Source organism: Pseudophryne corroboree, unplaced genomic scaffold (assembly GCF_028390025.1).
Source record: "Pseudophryne corroboree isolate aPseCor3 unplaced genomic scaffold, aPseCor3.hap2 scaffold_863, whole genome shotgun sequence".
Taxonomy (NCBI): Eukaryota; Metazoa; Chordata; class Amphibia; order Anura; family Myobatrachidae; genus Pseudophryne; species Pseudophryne corroboree.
In genome coordinates this window covers 56,853-81,116 of record NW_026970442.1, presented here as the reverse complement: position 1 = coordinate 81,116, position 24,264 = coordinate 56,853, and the positions used below count along the sequence as shown (strand labels likewise).

Sequence of the window (24,264 nt, the reverse complement as noted above, 5' to 3'; positions counted from 1 at the left end):
ACCCTGGTGAAAATCCTCGGAGCCGTGGACAGACCAAACGGCAACGTCTGAAATTGGTAATGACAATCCTGAATTGCAAACCTCAGGTAGCTTGATGCAGTGGCTAAATGGGAACATATAAGTAGGCATCCTTTATGTCTACCAAAACCATGAAATCTCCTTTATCCCCCGGACTGGAGATCACTACCCTGAGAGATTCCATCTTGAAATTGAATTTCTTTAGGTAGAAATTAAGGGATTTCAGATTTAAGATTGGTCTGACTGAGCCATCCGGCTTCGGGACCACGAAGAGGCTTGAATAAAAACCTTCTCCCTGCTGACTAAGGCTGATTTGAACAATCGGTGAGGGGGATACTGTAGCACAGAGATTTTCAACCATTTAGTTAATTTGATCTCGGCAGCTCCCGCAGGTAAGTCAACCTTCTTGCCCTATGTTCCCTCTCAACGGATGAAGACGCATCATTGTCTAACGCAGTCATTTTGTCCCAATAGATATGCAAGAAGTTAAGATTCCCCTTTCTTTGCAGGTAGAGGAAGGAGAAGAGGGAAGAGGTCTGTAGCCTCTTCAAGATCGCAGGAGCAGAGATCGTCCACTGCTTCTGCCAAATCCACTGCATGACGCTGGGGCTCTCTTGCAGGAGCCCACACCAGTGGGGGCACGTCTAAAACACTTCAGTCAGTTCTGGATTAATTTGGACCTGGACTCGTGGGTTTTACAAATAGTGTCACAAGGGTACAAACTGGGGTTTCAAGACGTTCCCCCTCACCGATTGTTCAAATCGGCCTTAGTCAGCAGGGAGAAGGTTTTTATTCAAGCCTCTTCGTGCTCCCGAAGCCGGACGGCTCAGTCAGACCAATCTTAAATCTGAAATCCCTCAATTTCTACCTAAAGAAATTCAATTTCAAGATGGAATCTCTCAGGGTAGGGATCTCCAGTCCGGAGGAAGGAGATTTCATGGTTTTGGTAGACATAAGGATGCCTAATTACATGTTCCCGTTTAGCCACTGCATCAAGCTACCTGAGGTTTGCAATTCAGGATTGTCATTACCAATTTCAGACGTTGCCGTTTGGTCTGTCCACGGCTCCGAGGATTTTCACCAGGGTGATGGTGGAAATGATGGTTCTCCTTCGCAAGCAAGGAGTCACAATTATCCCGTACTTGGATGATCTCCTGATAAAGGCGAGATCCAGGGACCAGTTGGTGCAAAACATCTACTCTCCCTGACAGTTCTTCAACAACATGGTTGGCTCCTAAACTTGCCAAAATCGCAGTTGGTCCCAATGACGCGGTTGTGGTTTTTGGGAGTGATACTGGACACAGAAGAGGTTTTCTTCTAGTGGAAAGGCTCTGGAGATCCAGAGTCTGGTCAAACAAATTCTGAAACCAGCAAGAGTGTTAATCCATCAATGCATTCTGTTGCTGGGGAAGATGGTTGCGGCCTACGAGGCCATTCAGTTTGGCAGGTTCCATGCCAGAGTGTTCCAGTGGGACCTGTTGGACAAGTGGTCCGGATCCCACCTACACATGCACCGGAGGATAATCCTGTCTTCCAAGACCAGAATCTTACTCCATTGATGGCTGCACAGTTCTCACCTCCTAGAGGGGCGATGGTTCGGGATCCAGGACTGGATCCTAGGGACCATGGATGCAACCCTCCGAGGCTGGGGAGCAGTCACACAGGGGGAAAACATCCAAGGAAGATGGTCAAGTCAGGAAAGTTTTCTCCACATAAATGTTCTGGAGTTAAGGGCCATTTAATAACTGCAGACACAGTACGCACTGGGACGGGTGCCCAGCATCCTCTACGGACTAAGAGAAAAGGATTTACCGGTAGGTATTAAAATCCTATTTTCTCTAACGTCCTAGAGTATGCTGGGGACTCCGTAAGGACCATGGGGATAGATAGGCTCCGCAGGAGACATGGGTACTTTAAGAAAGACTTTAGTTCTGGGTGTGCACTGGCTCCTCCCTCTATGCCCCTCCTCCAGACCTCAGTTTGATACTGTGCCCAGTGGAGACTGGGTGCTTTTCAGGAGCTCTCCTGAGCTTTCTGACAGAAAGTATTTTGTTAGGTTTTTAATTTTCAGGGAGCACTGCTGGCAACAGACTCCCTCATCGAGGGACTGAGGGGAGAGAAGCAGCCCTACTCTCTGAGTTGCAAGGTCCTGCTTCTTAGGCTACTGGACACCATTAGCTCCAGAGGGATTGGTACGCAGGATCTCACCCTCGCCGTCCGTCCCAGAGCCGCGCCTCCGTCCCCCTTGCAGAGCCGGAAGATAGAAGCCGGGTGAGTATGAGAAGAAAAGAAGACTTCAGAGGCGGCAGAAGACTTCATGATCTTCACTGAAGTAACGCACAGCACTGCAGCTGTGCGCCATTGCTCCCATACACCTCACACACTCCGGTCACTGTAAGGGTGCAGGGCGCAGGGGGGGGGGGGGCACCCTGGGCAGCAATATAAACCTCTTTTTGGCAAAAATATAACACATATACAGCCGGGCACTGTATATATGTATGAGCCCCCGCCAATTTTACAGTTTAAGCGGGACAGAAGCCTGCCGCCGAGGGTGCGGGGCTTCTCCCTCAGCACTCACCAGCGCCATTTTTTCTTCACAGCACCGCTGAGAGGAAGCTCCCCGGACTCTCCCCTGCTTATACCACGGTAGACAAGAGAGTTGAAAAGAGGGGAGGGGGGCACATAATTTGGCGCAAATTACATGCTGCAGTACTACTGGGCAAACATTAAGTTACTGTGTATTCCTGGGTTATATAGCGCTGGGGTGTGTGCTGGCATACTCTCTCTCTGTCTCTCCAAAGGGCCTTGTGGGGAAACTGTCTTCAGAAAAAGCATTCCCTGTGTGTGTGGTGTGTCGGTACACGTGTGTCGACATGTCTGAGGAAGAAGGCTATATTAGAGAGGAGCAGGAGCAAATGAATGTGGTGTCTCCGCCGACAGCTGATTGGATGGATATGTGGAATGTTTTAAATTCTAGTGTAAACTCATTGCACAAAAGATTAGACAAGGCTGAAGCTTTGGGACAGTCAGGGTCTCAACCCATGCCTGATCCTATGTTGCAGGGACTGTCAGGGTCTCATAAGCGCCCACTATCCCAGATTGTTGACACAGATACAGACACGGATTCTGACTCCAGTGTCGATTACGATGATGCAAAGTTACAGCCAAAATTGGCAAAATCCATTCGATATATGATTATGGCAATAAAAGATGTTTTGCACATCAGAGAGGAACCCCCTGTCCCTGACAAGAGGGTACATATGTACAAGGTGAAAAAGCCTGAGGTAACCTTTGAGGGGGTCACACGAGCTGAACGAGTTATGTGAAAAAGCTTGGGAATCTCCAGATAAAAGACTGCAGATTTCCAAAAGGATTCTTATGGCGTATCCTTTCCCATCAATGGATAGGTTACGATGGGAATCCTCCCCTAGGGTGGACAAAGCATTAACACGCTTATCCAAGAAGAAAGCCCTCCCGTCCCAGTATACGGCTACCCTCAAAGAGTCTGCTGACCGCAAACAGGAGATTACCCTGAAGTCCATTTATACACATTCAGGTACCTTACTCAGACCGGCAATTGCGTCGGCCTGGGTGTGTAGTGCTGTAGCGGCATGGACGGATACCTTATCTGAGGGGATGGATACCCTAGATAAGGATACTATTTTATTGACCCTGGGGCATATAAGAGATGCTGTCCTATATATGTGTGTATGCAAACTACAGGTGGTGCTGCAGGGCTCACACCCTTTTACTTGTCTTGTAGAGCAACTCTGGAGCTGTTTCTGGGTCCAGCTGCTGCAAGAAATCAGCTTGAATGCTTCAGGGGCTGGGGCATGGCCAACATGAGCCCACACTGATGGGGGGTGGGGGTGTATAAAGCGATTTAGGGGTCATCCAAGCGCAACCCCACAAAGGCCGCCATGCCCTGCGTGACCCTTTTCTCTTTTCATATGCAGACGAGGGTTGCAGCCAACTATGCCCACTGCTTGGATGACATCACTATATGCAAATCCATCTGCTGCAGGCCTTCCCCCAGGAATGCTTGCAGTAGTTGTTGCATTTGGTTTGTTGTTAGGGGGTGTTTCAGTATTAGGCAGCCTTCTGCCCTCCCACATTCGTCTGAAAATGTGTTCTCCCTGCAGTTGTTGTTCCCAGATGAGAGTTCCCTTGTGCTTCCTCAGTTGAATCTCCTTAACTTGACAGGGGTGTGCCCGAGCAGCCGCCCTCCACAGCCCTATCCCAACACATACTTATCTTGCATATGAGATCTCTTGATCATGAAGATAGTTCTCACAGGGTGAGTTTCATCCATTACATTTTAAAGTAGGAAGGTACAAATTACATATTCAAATTACATATATGTGCTGGATTCAAATGTTTTCCCCCCTTCCTTTCTCAATTGTGCCCATCAGCAGCTATTCTAATGTTGCTGCCAATGGGTGTGACGCATTCATTTCTTCTGTGGGGTACACTGGACTCCACAAGGATTCACATTGTATGTACACCAGAGTAGGATCTTGATCTGAGGCACCCACAGGCTCAAAGCTTTTGACTGTTCCCAAGATGCTCAGCGCCCCCTCCTCTATAACCTCGCTTCCATGAACAGGGAGCTCAGTTTGTAGTTGGTGCCTTCAGTAGCAGGCCACTTAACAGGGGGCTGCCTCAGGCAGCCTATTCTTAGCTATTAATTTTGGCAAGAAAAGAATAACTTTTTTTATAAGAATCTACAAGGGCTGCAGCAGGCTAGGTCTAATAGACCTCTTTACTGCAGCTCCATCACTCCCAGTGGCGCAGTATACTCCCGTGCCCCGGTTGCTGGGTCACTGCAGCGGAGGCTCCGGTTTCTTCCTAAGGTCAGTCACACACACACCGCCCTCCGGGATCACGAGGCCGCTGATGGGGGCGGGCCGTGTGCGCACTGGCGTGGACACTGATTACTGGGCAGCCGCTCCACTAGCCACCAGGGACAGTTAAGGAGCACAGCTCTGGGGTTTTTTCTCCTATATTAACCCCATTTTGTACTACCCGCAGTGCATTGTGATAGGTAATGGGGCCTGATTCAGGTTGGATCGCAATCCAACTGCAAAAACTGCTAAGAGCATACGCATCCGCCTGCATTTTCTGCGGCACCCCGCAGATAATGCGATCACCTCTGCCTGTGAATCGGTGAAGGGGGGGGTGGAGGGGGGTCAACAACACTCCATTTCCAAGTCGGAGATGGAGCGGTGCGGGGGCACGGTTTCAAAATGGGGTCGGCAACGGAGAAACAGGAGGCGTGGTCAGAGCAGCTGCATGACATCACATGGGCCGGACTCTGCCAGTGGAGCCCCAGCGTCATGAGGTAGATTTTGTAGAGGCCGGGGAGGACTTCTGTTCCTGGGAACTAGCTGTGTTGTGCAGCTTTATTCCTCTGCCCCTACCTCTGGCAAGAAAGGACGCACCTCGCACTTTCTTGTTTCTTTGTGACCGAAAGGACTGCATTTGATAATGCGGAGCTTTCTTATGCTGTGAGGGAACATAAGGTAAAAAATTTGATTTTCCAACTGTAGCTGTGCGTGTTAATGCTTTGTCCATCCTACGGGAGGATTTCCATCGTAACCTATCCGTTGATGGAAAAGGATACGCCATAAGAATCCTTTTGGAAATCTGCAGTCTTTTATCTGGAGATTCCCAAGCTTTTTCACATAACTCGTTCAGCTCGTGTGACCCCCTCAAAGGTTACCTCAGGCTTCTTTCCCTTGTACATATGTACCCTCTTGTCAGGGACAGGGGGTTCCTCTGTGATGTGCAAAACATCTTTTATTGCCATAATCATATATCGAACGGATTTTGCCAATTTTGGCTGTAACTTTGCATCATCGTAATCGACACTGGAGTCAGAATCCGTGTCGGTATCTATGTCAACAATCTGGGATAGTGGGCGCTTATGAGACCCTGACAGTCCCTGCAACATAGGATCAGGCATGGGTTGAGTCCCTGACTGTCCCAAAGCTTCAGCCTTGTCTAATCTTTTGTACAATGAGTTTACACTAGCATTTAAAACATTCCACATATCCATCCAATCAGGTGTCAGCGGAGACACCACATTCATTTGCTCCCGCTCCTCTCTAATATAGCCTTCTTCCTCAGACATGTCGACACATGTGTACCGACACACCACACACACAGGGAATACTTTTTCTGAAGACAGTTTCCCCACAAGGCCCTTTGGAGAGACAGAGAGAGAGTATGCCAGCACACTCCCCAGCGCTATATAACCCAGGAATAACACAGTAACTTAATGTTTGTCCAGTAGCGCTGCTGTATGTAATTTGCGCCGAATTATGTGCCCCCCCTCTCTTTTCAACCCTCTTCTCTACCGTGGTATAAGCAGGGGAGAGTCCGGGGAGCTTCCTCTCAGCGGTGCTGAGGAGAAAAAATGGCGCTGGTGAGTGCTGAGGGAGAAGCCCCGCCCCCTCGGCGGCGGGCTTCTGTCCCGCTTAAACTGTAAAATTGGTGGGGGCTCATACATATATACAGTGCCCAGCTGTATATATGTTATATTTTTGCCAAAAAGAGGTTTATATTGCTGCCCAGGGCGCCCCCCCTGCGCCCTGCACCCTTACAGTGACCGGAGTATGTGAGGTGTATGGGAGCAATGGCGCACAGCTGCAGTGCTGTGCGCTACCTCAGTGAAGATCATGAACTCTGTGGAGCCCGTCTATCCCCATGGTCCTTACGGAGTCCCCAGCATCCTCTAGGACGTTAGAGAAACTAGGATTTTAATACCTACCGGTAAATCCTTTTCTCTTAGTCTGTTGAGGATGCTGGGCACCCGTCCCAGTGTGTACTGTGTCTGCAGTTATTAAATGGCCCTTAACTCCAGAACATTTATGTGGAGACAACTTTCCTGACTTGACCATCTTCCTTGGACGTTTTCCCCCTGTGTGACTGCTCCCCAGCCTCGGAGGGTTGCATCTGTGGTCCCTAGGATCCAGTCTTGGATCCCGAACCATCGCCCCTCTAGGAGGTGAGAACTGTGCAGCCACCAATGGAGTGAGATTCTGGTCTTGGAAGACAGGATTATCCTCCGGTGCATGTGTAGGTGGGATCCGGACCAATTGTCCAACAGGTCCCACTGGAACACTCTGGCATGGAACCTGCCAAACTGAATGGCCTTGTAGGCCACAACCATCTTCCCCAGCAACTGAATGCATTGATGGATTAACACTCTTGCTGGTTTCAGAATTTGTTTGACCAGACTCTGGATCTCCATAGCCTTTCCACTGGAAGAAAACCTCTTCTGTGTCCAGTATGTGTTATGATTCCAGCACTCTGGTCAGAGAAGATCTTATGGCAAGGACCGGAGCACTGGAACGGAATGCTGGGGAAGGGAGCAGGACAGGAAAATAGCCCCTGGCGCCCTAACTCTGTTGTCTCGCCCGTGTTGTCAGAAATCCCCTGCGAGACTATGGTTTCTTGAGCCCTTGGCAGCCGCGTTTGAAGGGCGGATTATGTCTGCCCAACTTCGATGCCCCCCGGTCTTAATGAGAGACAAAGGGAAACCCGAGACAGGGTGATAACAAGAGGCCCTCTAACTAAACAACCAGGCCAGGGGCTAAGCAAACTCAAAACTATAATATGTGCGGAGAAACCGCCAGGAAAAAGGACAACCAAAATATCCACTTGTCCAATTCTCCTACCCGGCACCGCCGAGTACCAGAGAGGACTTGTGGAAGCGGAACCCTCCGCAAATGCTCCAAACACAAAATATAAAAGGTAAAGCGGCTGAGCCGCAACACACGGCAGAGCCGCAACTCACGAACACCACTGGATATAAAACGGTGATCAGTCAGGACTCCAGGGAACCAAACGACCTCTTGGGATGAGATGACAACTCCCGAATACCGGACTTCTGCGGACTGGAATGACCGGATACAGCAGGACTGGAAACAGACTCTCAGCAAACAAATCTACAAAGAAATATAACTGCATCAATTGTATTCTGACTAAAATGATCTTATTTGGTTCTAGATTTAAGAGTTTTTTTGAAATACTTTAAGATTTAGAGATTATTTGGTATTAGGTTGGGTAATTTTACTGTCTGTATTCATGGATTTCTACAGATCTGAATGGTCAATCTGGCATTAATATATGGTTAAAAGAGCTTCTTGGTTTTAAGGGTAATAAAAATTCCATGAGCATCATTCTCATAAGAGTAATAAAAATTAGGAGGTTTATGAAAGATTTATAAACATAATGATTGAGAGTATCGTTATTGTTTAATCGTGATTTAAAGTAACTTCTGGCTATGAGACATTGGTTTTTATATTATTGTTTTTTAATAGTTCATTTAAGTGTATTTTAAATAATTCGAGTCCACTCTCCTTTGTTTCTCTGCAAATGTGTTAATATATATATGTATAAGAAATTTTTTGACTGCCACTGCTTGAATAGGAGTCTGCAAGTCATTAATAGATTAAATTAAATGATGGCAGCTGAGCTCCTTCTGATTACAAGTGATTACCAACAGACAGGTGTATTGCCAATTAAGGAAGCAGAGGAGTATAAAGGAGACCAGGGGCTCTAGAGGCGGTACTTCTGAGGAAACAGCCCCAGGATTGAGGCTGAGAAACGCGTCAAGCAATCCGTCTGATTACATTGCCCGACATTCTGCATGGCATCCAGCTAACCATCACGAACAGAGACTGATTTCTGCAGCACGTCCCCGACAGCATCCGCCGCTCAGCGCCTCACCCAGCATCTGTTCGGCATTTGGCTCACCGCACCAAACGGAGATTCAGCTTATGACAGCTAGCAGTATGCTCCAGGTGAAGCTTGATGGAAAGTGGTGAGAGAGCATTATAGTCTTTGAATTTTTATGCCGATCTGAATGAGACTGTGAGCATTTTATCTATTATTTCTCACAAGCCCTGCACATTCTGTTGCAGTGTCCCAGAGCGGGCAGCCGGCGCCCTACGGACATAACACAATTGTTGCCCATTGCATAAGTTGGGTTAAGTATAATAACAGACTCCAAAATAGCGTCACATGCTTAATCTGTTATTGTGCAATTATAAGCTTCATAAGAAAAGCTGATCAATTCTGGACGGCATTATTGAGAAATAAGAGCTAAATAGGGATTTCACAAATAATGGAGCGGATGACATCAATGTGAATAATCCCTATATACATCACGGATGAACTTTTAAACCCTCTACCAATATATGGTTTCAAGTGTTTCAATCAGCCCACGCGTGGAGCTTACTCTAAGGAATTCCTGTTAATCACAAGAGTTACTATACATTATATAAAGGGTAGATTGATACATTGTTCCAAAGGAGACCTTAGTGAGGAATACAAATTGTTACATGTTTTGATGTGTTGCTGCTAAAAGATTTTTTAAAGTCACAGGATGTTTAGGTTTTCTCATAATTTTTATATATGAATAAGGTCATTTTTAATAAAATATATTAATACTTTAGTGACAGCGCTTCTCTCTGTGGTTCTCAGCAAACAAAGGCAGCATGCAGGAAGCTATTACCGGCATCTGTGAGAAGCCCTGGGAGTGTATTTAACAAGGAGTCCTCCAATCAGCTGCTAAAGGCTGATTAGAATAAATGCCGTGCAGCTGCCTTGCTGCACGGCCAGAGAGCAGGTGAATATCTTAATTTCCTAAAGCCTAGCAACGGGGAACGCGGTCCACCAGTGGCGTCCCCGTTGCTAGGGTCCGTGCGGCTCAGCGCGCCCGGCGTCTAGCGTTGCTAGGGAGCCGGCGGCTGTACGTGCACGGCATCTCTAGTTGCTAGGCGCCGGGCCGCGCAGACCATCAAGCGGACCCCGGCGCCTAACAGTACCCCCCCCTTGAGGAGGGGTCAAGGAACCCCTAAAGCCAGGTTTCTGAGGAAATTCCCGAAAAAATGCCCTCTTGAGCCTCGGGGCATGAAGATCCTTATCCTGGACCCAAGACCTTTCCTCCGGACCATAGCCTTTCCAGTGAACCAGAAAATACAGCCGATCCCGGGACAATTTGGAATCGAGAACCTTCTCTACCAAGAACTCCTGTTGTCCCTGTACATCCACTGGAGATCTACCCTGAGAGATCTTCCGAGGAAATCTACTGGAAGAAACGTATTGTTTCAACAGGGAACAATGAAACGTATTTCCAATCCTGAGAGATCTTGGTAAACGTAACCGAAAGGCAACTGGGTTGACTCTTTTAATAATAAGAAATGGCCCAATAAATTTGGGTCCCAGTCTAGCTGAGGATTGTCGAAGCCTGATGTTGCGAGTCGACAACCACACCCTATCTCCCACCTTAAAAGTGCAAGGACGTCGGAGCCTGTCAGAAAATTTCTTCTCTCGAAAGGCCGCTTTTCTGAAAGCAAGGTGCACCTTTTTCCAAATGGCTCTGAGATGGGAGGTTAAGGTAAGCGAGGAGACTGAGGAATGATGAAAAAAAGAATTAGCTCTGGGGTGAAAACCAAAAACTGAAAAGAATGGAGACTCTTTAGTGGAGGAATGACAAGAATTATTGTAAGCAAATTCAGCCAACGGAAGAAACTCGGACCAATCATTCTGGAGTTTGGCTGAATACAAGCGCAAATATTGTTTCAATGATTGGTTAACTCGTTCGGTTTGCCCGTTGGATTGTGGGTGGTAACCGGATGTTAACGACAATTTCATCTTCAATGAGGCACAAAAACATTTCCAGAATTGTGCGATGAATTGTGGACCCCGATCAGAAACAATATCAGTAGGCAACCCATGAAGCCTGAATACATGGCGGAGAAACAAAACTGCCAACCCTTGGGCAGAAGGCAATCGGGGAAGAGCAATAAAATGAGCCATTTTACTAAAACGGTCCACTACCACCCATATGACTCGGAATCCGGCTGAAAGGGGAAGGTCAACCACAAAATCCATGGAAATATGAGACCACGGCCTGAGAGGAACATTTAAGGGCATAAGTTGCCCGATGGGCAAGGAACGGGGAACCTTATGCTGTGCACAAACCTGACATGAATAAACAATTTCCTTGACGTCTTTAGAAAGACCAGGCCACCATACTGAGCGAGAGACTAACTCCAATGTCTTAGAGACTCCTGGATGCCCTGAAACTTTGTTATCATGGAATTCCGTTAAAACAGTAACTCTCAAAAACTCAGGGACGTAAAGACGACCAGCAGGGGTAATTCTAGGAGCTTGGTGTTGAAGCTGTTTTAACTGGGTAAATAAATCTTGTGTGAGGCCCGCCCAGATGACCGAAGATGGAAGTATGGGGGTAACAGGATTGTTATTGTGAACCGGAAGAAAGCTATGTGACAGGGCATCAGCCTTAGTATTCTTGGAACCAGGCCTGAAAGTGATTATAAATTTGAAACGCGTAAAAAATAATGCCCAACGTGCCTGCCGGGCATTAAGCCGCTTAGCCGATTCAATCTATTGCAGGTTCTTATGGTCAGTCAATACCGAAATAGTATGTTTTGCTCCCTCCAGCCAATGCCTCCACTCCTCGAAAGCCCATTTTACCGCCAGTAACTCCCGATTACCAACGTCATAGTTGGATTCAGCGGAGGAGAATTTCCTGGACATAAAGGCACAAGGATGTAACTCCAGAGACTCCGGATCCTTTTGAGAAAGGATAGCCCCCACTCCAACCTCCGAGGCATCAACCTCCACCACAAAGGGCAATTCCGGATTAGGAAGTCTGAGGACTGGAGCCGAGACAAAGGCTTGTTTCAAGGCCCGGAAGGACAACTCAGCTTCACGCGACCAGTTGGTAGGATCCGCTCCTTTCTTTGTCAGAGCTACAATGGGAGCAACCAGGTCAGAAAAAGAATGAATGAACCTCCTATAATAATTCGCAAACCCTAAAAAACGCTTAATTGCTTTTAAATTGGTGGGTTGCGCCCAACTAAGGATGGCCTGGAGTTTCTTTGGTTCCATGGAAAATCCCTGAGGGGAAATTATGTACCCTAAAAAAGATACTTCCGTGACATGAAACTCACACTTCTCCAGCTTGGCATATAAATGATTCTCACATAACTTTTGAAGAACCAGACGCACCTGGGTAACATGTTGTTCCATTGATTTAGAAAAAATCAGGATGTCGTCTAAGTAAACGACCACGAATTTCCCTAGGAAGTCACGGAGCACATCGTTAATGAGGTCTTGAAAAACTGCCGGAGCATTGGACAGGCCGAACGGCATCACCAGGTATTCGTAGTGACCCGACTGAGTACTGAAGGCCGTTTTCCACTCATCTCCAGATTTAATTCGGATGAGGTTGTACGCTCCTCTAAGGTCAATTTTAGAAAAAAATCACAGCAGAACGTAACTGATCAAAGAGTACAGAAATCAACGGCAAAGGATAGGTGTTTTTAACTGAGATCTTATTCAGGGCTCTAAAATCAATGCAAGGTCTAAGCGAGCCATCCTTTTTCTCCACAAAGAAGAAGCCTGCACTTAAAGGAGATTTTGATGGTCTAATAAATCCTTTCTCAAGGCTCTCCTTTACATAATCATTCATAGCCGCAGTTTCTGGCCCGGATAATGCATATAATCTTCCCTTTGGCAATGCGGCACCAGGAATTAACTCAATAGCACAATCATAAGGCCGATGGGGAGGCAGAATGTCCGCATTGCCTTTGGAGAAAACATCAGCAAACTCCTGGTATTCCACCGGAATGAGTTCTGGAATGATAGCTGCTACTCTGACTGGAAACGTGATACATTCCTTATCACAAAAAGTACCCCAATGTGAAATCTCCCCCGACCGCCAATCAATGGTGGGATTATGAAAGGCCAGCCAAGGGTGACCCAGAACAACTGGAACTGCTGGGCAATGTGTAAGAAAGAACTCGATTTTCTCGGAATGTAGAGCTCCTACTGTAAGTAGTACAGGAGGTGTACGGAGAGAAATAATCCCATTAGACAGCGGACTCCCATCTAAGCCATGCATGGTGACACACCTACCCAAAGGTAACTGAGGAATGCCTAAGGCCTTAGCCCAAGTTAAATCCATAAAGTTTCCTGCAGCTCCACTGTCAACAAAAGCCGACACCAAAGAACTGAGGCTGCCAAAGGAAACTTTAACTGGGACTAAAAGGGAGTTATTCGAGGAGATAAGCTGCAGACCTAGGTGAACCCCCTCACAATTCACCTGGTCAAAGCGTTTCCCGACTTGTTCGGACAATTACGAGCAAAATGTCCCTTACCCCCACAGTACAGACAAAGACCAGAATTTTGCCTTCTGGCTCTTTCTTCAGGAGACAGCCGGGAGAGACCCATCTGCATGGTCTCCTCTACGTCTTCAGGAATGGAATATACACACGGACTTGACCTTACAGGTGCTCCTTTTTCAGCCCTCCGCTCTCTGAGACGACGATCAATCTTAATAGAAAGCTCCATGAGTTTATCGAGAGTCTCAGGAGCGGGGTACTGAAGGAGACTGTCTTTTATAGACTCTGATAAGCCAAGGCGAAACTGACTGCGCAGGGCTGGGTCATTCCAGCCACAGTCGTTCGACCAACGGCGAAACTCCGTACAATAAACCTCTGCAGGATTTCTACCCTGTCTGAGAGCGCGCAACTGACTTTCAGCGGACGCCTCTCTATCAGGGTCATCATACAAGAGCCCTAAAGACTCAAAAAAAGCGTCAATTGACAACAATGCCGGATCCTCTGCTCTTAAACCAAATGCCCAGGTCTGAGGATCCCCCTGGAGCAAAGAAATAATAAACCCGACCCGCTGAGATTCAGTACCCGAGGAAGTCGGTCTTAAACGAAAATAAAGTTTACAGGATTCTTTAAAATTAAAAAAACTCTTTTCTATCACCAGAAAAACGGTCAGGCAAATGCATCTTTGGTTCAGGGACTACCCTTGGGGAAGCTCGCAAAAGATCTTCCTGCGACTTCACCCGAAGAGAAAGATCCTGAACCATCTGAGTAAGTTCTTGAATCTGGCTGACTAAGAGCTGACCAGGATTTGGCCCTAAACCTGTTGGATTCATGAGGCCGATAAACTCTCACAAAACTGAATGAGCAAAAATTAAACCCTGTTTAATTTTAAGTTTTGGTATGGCCGGTAATAATGTTATGATTCCAGCACTCTGGTCAGAGAAGATCTTATGGCAAGGACTGGAGCACTGGAACGGAATGCTGGGGAAGGGAGCAGGACAGGAAAATAGCCCCTGGCGCCCTAACTCTGTTGTCTCACCCGTGTTGTCAGAAATCCCCTGCGAGACTATGGTTTCTTGAGCCCTTGGCAGCCGCGTTTGAAGGGCGGATTATGTATGCCCAACTTCGATGCCCCCCGGTCTTAATGAGAGACAAAGGGAAACCTGAGACAGGGTGATAACAAGAGGCCCTCTAACTAAACAACCAGGCCAGGGGCTAAGCAAACTCAAAACTATAATATGTGCGGAGAAACCGCCAGGAAAAAGGACAACCAAAATATCCACTTGTCCAATTCTCCTACCCGGCACCGCCAAGTACCAGAGAGGACTTGTGGAAGCGGAACCCTCCGCAAATGCTCCAAACACAAAATATAAAAGGTAAAGCGGCTGAGCCGCAACACACGGCAGAGCCGCAACTCACGAACACCACTGGATATAAAACGGTGATCAGTCAGGACTCCAGGGAACCAAACGACCTCTTGGGATGAGATGACAACTCCCGAATACCGGACTTCTGCGGACTGGAATGACCGGATACAGCAGGACTGGAAACAGACTCTCAGCAAACAAAGGCAGCATGCAGGAAGCTATTACCGGCGTCTGTGAGAAGCCCTGGGAGTGTATTTAACAAGGAGTCCTCCAATCAGCTGCTAAAGGCTGATTAGAATAAATGCCGTGCAGCTGCCTTGCTGCACGGCCAGAGAGCAGGTGAATATCTTAATTTCCTAAAGCCTAGCAATGGGGAACGCGATCCGCCAGTGGCGTCCCCGTTGCTAGGGTCCGTGCGGCTCAGCGCGCCCGGCGTCTAGCGTTGCTAGGGAGCCGGCGGCTGTACGTGCACGGCGTCTCTAGTTGCTAGGCGCCGGGCCGCGCAGACCATCATGCGGACCCTGGCGCCTAACAGTATGACTCCCAAAAACAACAACCGCGTCATTGGGACCAACTGCGATTTTGGCAAGTTTAGGAGCCAACCATGTTGTTGAAGAACTGTCAGGGAGAGTGCAATGTTTTGCACCAACTGGTCCCTGGATCTCGCCTTTATCAGGAGATCATCCAAGTACGGGATAATTGTGACTCCTTGCTTGCGAAGGAGAACCATAATTTCCGCCATCACCCTGGTGAAAATCCTCGGAGCCGTGGACAGACCAAACGGCAATGTCTGAAATTGGTAATGACAATCCTGAATTGCAAACCTTAGGTAGCTTGAGGCAGTGGCTAAATGGGAACATGTAAGTAGGCATCCTTTATGTCTACCAAAACCATGAAATCTCCGTCCTCCGGACTGGAGATCACTGCCCTGAGAAATTCCATCTTGAAATTGAATTTCTTTAGGAAGAAATTGAGGGATTTCAGATTTAAGATTGGTCTGACTGAGCCGTCCGGCTTCGGGACCACGAAGAGGCTTGAATAAAAACCTTCTCCCTGCTGACAAAGGCCAATTTGAACAATCGGTGAGGGGGAACGTCTTGAAACCCCAGTTTGTACCCTTGGGACACTATTTGTAAAACCCACGAGTCCAGGTCCGAATGAATCCAGAACTGACTGAAGAGTTTTAGACGTGCCCCCACTGGTGTGGGCTCCTGCAAGAAAGCCCCAGTGTCATGCAGTGGATTTGGCAGAAGCAGAGGACAATCTCTGGTCCTGCGATCTTGAAGAGGCTACAGACCTCTTCCTTTTCCTTCCTCTACCTGCAAAGAAAGGGGAATCTAAACTTCTTGCATATCTATTGGGCCAAAATGACTGCGGTAGATAATGATGCGTCTTCATCCGTTGACAGGGAACATAGGGCAAGAAGGTTGACTTACCATTGAAATGAGGATGCATCTTGCTGCCTTTCCAATGAAGCAAGTTTAATTTAGTAATAGGTGAAAAACCATCCTTACAAAGGTGTTAATCAGAGACTTGGCTTTGTGGACACTTTTCAGAGAACAAATTTGTTAGCATAAAAATAAAGCCAGAAAATGAAGAGCTGTTTAATCACGCAATTTGATTTTTTTGCCAGCATATTTCTTTTTCTCTGCAACCCACTGCTAAATTGTGATTCCTAGATGTTTTTATAAAATCACTGAATCAAATCTAACTCTGATTACATCAGAGAAGGCCAGGTACCCTACACCATAACAGGGGGTATGAAATTTGACTTGTCTACTTAAAGATCACCAAAATCTGATAACAAGGTCAAGTACGTCCCTGGGTGGGATTGAACCACCAACCTTTTGGTTAACAGCCGTACACACTAACTGATTGCGCCACAGAGACACTTTGCAAAAGTACATACTGACAAAGGCTAATAAGCATTCATCTAAAACGTTTCCTAGAAAAACTTTAAAAAGTCAATAATCTGGAGAGTTTTTGTAAGATGTTTCTTCCATCAACCAACGAAGAAACACATTGGTACTTTCCCATGATGAGTGAGTGCTTCAGGATCTCTTGCACTTACATGTGCAGCAGAGTACAGCAATGGAAGCATGCTAGGCCCATAACCCAGAGGTAGGCAGATTGAAACTATCTTCTGCTATATGCATTTTTTTTTGTTAATTAAAGTAATCCAAAACTGGGATTGATATTTTGGCTCTTTTATTTTTACTTAAAGTACAACAACTTTTACCATTTTAATTTGTTTTAATAGTATATTGACAGTATTGTTTTCTTTCAAAAATCCACTTAATTTTCTTTACCCTATTATTAAAATGGTAATTGACAAAAACAAACTACATTGTCACCAGAAGAGCAATACAAAATGTACAAGTGATATATTAAAATCATATTTCCAGCTTGCATTTCAATGATGCATTGGGGCAACGATTTTGTGAGAAACATCTTCACCCTTAAATAAAGATTTTCTTAATTCCTTACCTGTGTGCTAATTAGATATCACCTTGTTTTCATATTAAACAGACTTCCACATGAGAAAGCAGCAAGGATGCAGTGGCGTTAATGTTTCCTGGTGTCAACTTGTATTATTTCAGTAGACATTGAAATGAGGATGCATCTTGCTGCCTTTCCAATGAAGCAAGTTTAATTTAGTAATAGGTGAAAAACCATCCTTACAAAGGTGTTAATCAGAGACTTGGCTTTGTGGACACTTTTCAGAGAACAAATTTGTTAGCATAAAAATAAAGCCAGAAAATGAAGAGCTGTTTAATCACTCAATTGGATTTTTCTGCCAGCATATTTTTTTTCTCTGCAACCCACTGCTAAATTGTGCTTCCTAGCTGTTTTTATAAAATCACTGAATCAAATCTAACTCTGATTACATCAGAGAAGGCCAGGTACCCTACACCGTAACAGGGGGTTTGAAATTTTGACTTGTCTACTTAAAGATCACCAAAATCTGATAACAAGGGAAATTAGGTCCCTGGGTGGGATTGAACCACCAACCTTATGGCTAATAGCCGTACATACTAATTGATTGCGCCACAGAGACACTTTGCAAAAGTCCATACTGACAAAGGCTAATAAGCATTCATCTAAAACGTTTCCTAGAAAAACTTTAAAAAGTCAATAATCTGGAGAGTTTTTGTAAGATGTTTCTTCCATCAACCAACGAAGAAACACATTGGTACTTTCCCATGATGAGTGAGTGCTTCAGGATCTCTTGCACTTACATGTGCAGCAGAGTACTGCAATGGAAGCATGCTGGGCCCATAACCCAGAGGTAGGCAGATTGAAACTATCCTCTGCTATATGCATTTTTTTTTTGTTAATTAAAGTAATCCAAAACTGGGATTGATATTTTGTCTCTTTTATTTTTACTTAAAGTACAATAACTTTTACCATTTTAATTTGTTTTAATAGTATATTGACAGTATTGTTTTCTTTCAAAAATCCACTTCATTTTCTTTACCCTATTATTAAAATGGTAATTGACAAAAACAAACTACATTGTCACCAGAAGAGCAATACAAAATGTACAAGTGATATATTAAAATCATCTTTCCAGCTTGAATTTCAATGATGCATTGGGTCAACAAATTTGTGAGAAACATCTTCACCCTTAAATAAAGATTTTCTTAATTCCTTACCTGTGTGATAATTAGATATCACCTTGTTTTCGCATTAAACAGACTTCCACATGAGAAAGCAGCAAGGATGCAGTGGCGTTAATGTTTCCTGGTGTCAACTTGTATTATTTCAGTAGACATTGAAATGAGGATGCATCTTGCTGCCTTTCCAATGAAGCAAGTTTAATTTAGTAATAGGTGAAAAACTATCCTTACAAAGGTGTTAATCAGAGACTTGGCTTTGTGGACACTTTTCAGAGAACAAATTTGTTAGCATAAAAATAAAGCCAGAAAATAAAGAGCTGTTTAATCACTCAATTGGATTTTTCTGCCAGCATATTTTTTTTCTCTGCAACCCACTGCTAAATTGTGCTTCCTAGCTTTTTTTTATAAAATCACTGAATCAAATCTAACTCTGATTACATCAGAGAAGGCCAGGTACCCTACACAATAACAGGGAGTATGAAATTTGACTTGTCTACTTAAAGATCACCAAAATCTGATCACAAAGTCAATTACGTCCCTGGGTGGGATTGAACCACTAACCTTTTGGTTAATAGCCGTACACACTAACTGATTGCGCCACAGAGACACTTTGCAAAAGTACATACTGACAAATGCTAATAAGCATTCATCTAAAACGTTTCCTAGAAAAACTTAAAAAAGTCAATAATCTGGAGAGTTTTTGTAAGATGTTTCTTCCATCAACCAACGAAGAAACACATTGGTACTTTCCCATGATGAGTGAGTGCTTCAGGATCTCTTGCACTTACATGTGCAGCAGAGTACAGCAATGGAAGCATGCTGGGCCCATAACCCAGAGGTAGGCAGATTGAAACTATCCTCTGCTATATGCTTTTTTTTTGTTAATTAAAGTAATCCAAAACTGGGATTGATATTTTGGCTCTTTTATTTTTACTTAAAGTACAATAACTTTTACCATTTTAATTTGTTTTAATAGTATATTGACAGTATTGTTTTCTTTCAAAAATCCACTTCATTTTCTTTACCCTATTATTAAAATGGTAATTGACAAAAACAAACTACATTGTCACCAGAAGAGCAATACAAAATGTACAAGTGATATATTAAAATCATCTTTCCAGCTTGAATTTCAATGATGCATTGGGGCAACGATTTTGTGAGAAACATCTTCACCCTTAAATAAAGATTTTCTTAATTCCTTACCTGTGTGATAATTAGATATCACCTTGTTTTCGCATTAAACAGACTTCCACATGAGAAAGCAGCAAGGATGCAGTGGCGTTAATGTTTCCTGGTGTCAACTTGTATTATTTCAGTAGACATTGAAATGAGGATGCATCTTGCTGCCTTTCCAATGAAGCAAGTTTAATTTAGTAATAGGTGAAAAACTATCCTTACAAAGGTGTTAATCAGAGACTTGGCTTTGTGGACACTTTTCAGAGAACAAATTTGTTAGCATAAAAATAAAGCCAGAAAATGAAGAGCTGTTTAATCACTCAATTGGATTTTTCTGCCAGCATATTTTTTTTCTCTGCAAACCACTGCTAAATTGTGCTTCCTCGCTGTTTTTATAAAATCAATGAATCAAATCTAACTCTGATTACATCAGAGAAGGCCAGGTACCCTACACCATAAGAGGGGGTTTGAAATTTTGACTTGTCTACTTAAAGATCACCAAAAGCTGATAACAAGATCAATTACATCCCATGGTGGGATTGAACCACCAACCTTTTAGTTAATAGCCGTACACACTAACTGATTGCGCCACAGAGACACTTTGCGAAAGTGCATACTGACAAAGGCTAATAAGCATTCATCTAAAACGTTTCCTAGAAAAACTTTAAAAAGTCAATAATCTGGAGAGTTTTTGTAAGATGTTTCTTCCATCAACCAACGAAGAAACACATTGGTACTTTCCCATGATGAGTGAGTGCTTCAGGATCTCTTGCACTTACATGTGCAGCAAAGTACAGCAATGGAAGCATGCTGGGTTCATAACCCAGAGGTAGGCAGATTGAAACTATCCTCTGCTGTATGCTTTTTTTTTTTAATTAAAGTAATCCAAAACTGGGATTGATATTTTGGCTCTTTTATTTTTACTTAAAGTACAATAACTTTTACCATTTTAATTTGTTTTAATAGTATATTGACAGTATTGTTTTCTTTCAAAAATCCACTTCATTTTCTTTACCCTATTATTAAAATGGTAATTGACAAAAACAAACTACATTGTCACCAGAAGAGCAATACAAAATGTACAAGTGATATATTAAAATCATCTTTCCAGCTTGAATTTCAATGATGCATTGGGGCAACGATTTTGTGAGAAACATCTTCACCCTTAAATAAAGATTTTCTTAATTCCTTACCTGTGTGCTAATTAGATATCACCTTGTTTTCGCATTAAACAGACTTCCACATGAGAAAGCAGCAAGGATGCAGTGGCGTTAATGTTTCCTGGTGTCAACTTGTATTATTTCAGTAGACATTGAAATGAGGATGCATCTTGCTGCCTTTCCAATGAAGCAAGTTAAATTTAGTAATAGGTGAAAAACCATCCCTACAAAGGTGTTAATCAGAGACTTGGCTTTGTGGACACTTTTCAGAGAACAAATTTGTTAGCATAAAAATAAAGCCAGAAAATGAAGAGCTGTTTAATCACTCAATTGGATTTTTTTTGCCAGCATATTTTTTTTCTCTGCAACCCACTGCTAAATTGTGCTTCCTAGCTGTTTTTTATAAAATCACTGAATCAAATCTAACTCTGATTACATCAGAGAAGGCCAGGTACCCTACACAATAAGAGGGGGTTTGAAATTTTGACTTGTCTACTTAAATATCACCAAAATCTGATCACAAGGTCAATTACATTCCTGGGTGGGATTGAACCACCAACCTTTTGGTTAATAGCCTTACACACTAACCAATTGCACCACAGAGACACTTTGCAAAAAGTCCATACTGACAAAGGCTAATAAGCATTCATCAAGAACGTTTCCTAGAAAAACTTTAAAAAGTCAATAATCTGGAGAGTTTTTGTAAGATGTTTCTTCCATCAACCAATGAAGAAACACATTGGTACTTTCCCATGATGAGTGAGTGCTTCAGGATCTCTTGCACTTACATGTGCAGCAGAGTACTGCAATGGAAGCATGCTGGACCCATAACCCAGAGATAGGTAGATTGAAACTATCCTCTGCTATATGCATTTTTTTTTGTTAATTAAAGTAATCCAAAACTGGGATTGATATTTTGTCTCTTTTATTTTTACTAAAAGTACAATAACTTTTACCATTTTAATTTGTTTTAATAGTATATTGACAGTATTGTTTTCTTTCAAAAATCCACTTCATTTTCTTTACCCTATTATTAAAATGGTAATTGACAAAAACAAACTACATTGTCACCAGAAGAGCAATACAAAATGTACAAGTGATATATTAAAATCATCTTTCCAGCTTGAATTTCAATGATGCATTGGGGCAACGATTTTGGGAGAAACATCTTCACCCTTAAATAAAGATTTTCTTAATTCCTTACCTGTGTGATAATTAGATATCACCTTGTTTTCACATTAAACAGACTTCCACATGAGAAAGCAGCAAGGATGCAGTGGCGTTAATGTTTCCTGGTGTCAACCTGTATTATTTCAGTAGACATTGAAATGAGGATGCATCTTGCTGCCTTTCCAATGAAGCAAGTTTAATTTAGTAATAGGTGAAAAACCATCCCTACAACGGTGTTAATCAGAGACTTGGCTTTGTGGACACTTTTCAGAGAACAAATTTGTTAGCATAAAAATAAAGCCAGAAAATGAAGAGCTGTTTAATCACTCAGTTGGATTTTTTTTGCCAGCATATTTTTTTTCTCTGCAACCCACTGCTAAATTGTGCTTCCTAGCTGTTTTTTATAAAATCACTGAATCAAATCTAACTCTGATTACATCAGAGAAGGCCATGTACCCTACACCATAAGAGGGGGTTTGAAATTTTGACTTGTCTACTTAAATATCACCAAAATCTGATCAGAAGTTTAATTAGGTCCCTGGGTGGGATTGAACCACCAACCTTTCGGTTAATAGCCGAACACACTAACCGATTGCGCCACAGAGACACTTTGCAAAAAGTGCCTACTGACAAAGGCTAATAAGCATACATCTAGAACGTTTCCTAGAAAAACATTAAAAAAGTCAATAATCTGGAGAGTTTTTGTAAGATGTTTCTTCCATCAACTAACGAATAAACACATTGGTACTTTCCCATGATGAGTGAGTGCTTCAGGATCTCTTGCACTTACATGTGCAGCAGAGTACTGCAATGGAAGCATGCTGGACCCATAACCCAGAGGTAGGCAGATTGAAACTATCCTTTGCTATATGCATTTTTTTTGTTAATTTAAGTAATCAAAACTGGGATTGATATTTTTGCTCTTTTATTTTTACTTAAAGTACAATAACTTTTACCATTTTAATTTGTTTTAATAGTATATTGACAGTATAGTTTTCTTTCAAAAATCCACTTAATTTTCTTTACCCTGTTATTAAAATGGTAATTGACAAAAAAAACTACATTGTCACCAGAAGAGCAATACAAAATGTACAAGTGATATATTAAAATCATCTTTCCAGCTTGAATTTCAATGATGCATTGGGGCAACAATTTTGTGAGAAACATCTTCACCCTTAAATAAAGATTTTCGTAATTCCTTACCTGTGTGCTAATTAGATATCACCTTGTTTTCACATTAAACAGACTTCCACATGAGAAAGCAGCAAGGATGCAGTGGCGTTAATGTTTCCTGGTGTCAACCTGTATTATTTCAGTAGACATTGAAATGAGGATGCATCTTGCTGCCTTTCCAATGAAGCAAGTTTAATTTAGTAATAGGTGAAAAACCATCCCTACAAAGGTGTTAATCAGAGACTTGGCTTTGTGGACACTTTTCAGAGAACAAATTTGTTAGCATAAAAATAAAGCAAGAAAATTAAGAGCTGTTAAATCAAGCAATTTGATTTTTTTGCAAGCATATTTCTTTTTCTCTGCAACCCACTGCTAAATTGTGCTTCCTAGATGTTTTTATAAAATCACTGAATCAAATCTAACTCTGATTACATCAGAGAAGGCCAGGTACCCTACACAATAAGAGGGGGTTTGAAATTTTGACTTGTCTACTTAAATATCACCAAAATCTGATAACAAGGTCAATTACGTCCCTGGGTGGGATTGAACCACCAACCTTTTGGTTAATAGCCATACACACTAACTGATTGCGCCACAGAGACACTTTGCAAAAGTACATACTGACAAAGGATAATAAGCATTCATCTAAAACGTTTCCTAGAAAAACTTAATAAAGTCAATAATCTGGAGAGTTTTTGTAAGATGTTTCTTCTATCAACCAACGAAGAAACACATTGGTACTTTCCCATGATGAGTGAGTGCTTCAGGATCTCTTGCACTTACATGTGCAGCAGAGTACAGCAATGGAAGCATGCTGGGCCCATAACCCAGAGGTAGGCAGATTGAAACTATCCTCTGCTATATGCATTTTTTTGTTTGTTAATTAAAGTATTCCAAAACTGGGATTGATATTTTGGCTCTTTTATTTTTACTTAAAGTACAATAACTTTTACCATTTTAATTTGTTTTAATAGTATATTGACAGTTTTGTTTTCTTTCAAAAATCCACTTCATTTTCTTTACCCTATTATTAAAATGGTAATTGACAAAAACAAACTACATTGTCACCAGAAGAGCAATACAAAATGTACAAGTGATATATTAAAATCATCTTTCCAGCTTGAATTTCAATGATGCATTGGGGCAACGATTTTGTGAGAAACATCTTCACCCTTAAATAAAGATTTTCTTAATTCCTTACCTGTGTGCTAATTAGATATCACCTTGTTTTCACATTAAACAGACTTCCACATGAGAAAGCAGCAAGGATGCAGTGGCGTTAATGTTTCCTGGTGTCAACTTGTATTATTTCAGTAGACATTGAAATGAGGATGCATCTTGCTGCCTTTCCAATGAAGCAAGTTTAATTTAGTAATAGGTGAAAAACCATCCCTACAAAGGTGTTAATCAGAGACTTTGC

At 43.2% G+C, this 24,264-nt stretch overlaps 1 non-coding gene across 1 annotated transcript; it reads right to left on the bottom strand.

Moving 5' to 3' along the window:
- Positions 1-22,204: 22,204 nt before the first annotated feature.
- On the bottom strand, positions 22,205-22,278 carry TRNAN-AUU (transfer RNA asparagine (anticodon AUU)). The gene has a single exon. It is a non-coding gene; the product is annotated as a tRNA-Asn (tRNA).
- Positions 22,279-24,264: the final 1,986 nt, after the last annotated feature.